This window comes from Sinocyclocheilus grahami, unplaced genomic scaffold (genome assembly GCF_001515645.1).
Source record: "Sinocyclocheilus grahami isolate Dianchi unplaced genomic scaffold, SAMN03320097.WGS_v1.1 scaffold281.1, whole genome shotgun sequence".
Classification (NCBI taxonomy): domain Eukaryota; kingdom Metazoa; phylum Chordata; class Actinopteri; order Cypriniformes; family Cyprinidae; genus Sinocyclocheilus; species Sinocyclocheilus grahami.
The window spans coordinates 2,037,398-2,038,086 of NW_015505460.1; positions in this window are offsets into that span (position 1 = coordinate 2,037,398).

The following is a 689-nucleotide window of genomic DNA, read 5'->3' on the forward strand; positions in this document are numbered from 1 at the left end:
TGACTCAAAGTGAAGCAGAAGTGGTCATGATGAGTAGCCTACGTACCTAGTTTGCAATATAAGAATCTAGAAAGGAACTGATTTTAGAGGGCAGTTGGCTGTGATTTGCTTGTGCATGTTGTCAGTGATTTTTTTTAATTGTTCAGATTTAGTTCAGTGTGCTGGTTTCATTTTTCAGCAAAAATTGTTCAGATTTATAGCTTGTCTTGAAACAGATGGTTTGTTATATCATAGCTGTAACACTTGTTCTAAATGTATCATTTTGCTGTATATATTTCATTTTAGAATATATAGTAATATCTAGCAGTTGGGTTCAAGGTGTTGAATTTATAATAGTAGACCGTGTAAAAAACAGTTAATACAATACATTTTTTTAGGTAAAAATTAGATAGGTAGTGTATTAAGCTGTGAGCAGAGCTGGATACATTCACTCATTTCTAATTTCACATTGCAAAGGGTTTCTTAAAAGTGCTTTCTGGAGACTGTGGTTAATAAAAAGTTGTCCAATGGCTTTAAATCACAAGTAACATTCATTAGTTTGATGAGAGTAATTTATAAAGTGTTTGTTATTAGTTTCTTGTTTTCTTCTGATCAGTGTTTTCATGTATTGCAGCAGGGTCCTCTGCAAATTCAGGTTATTCAAGCACAAAAGGAGCAACCAATGACTTCTCCAAAATGGACTCGGACTA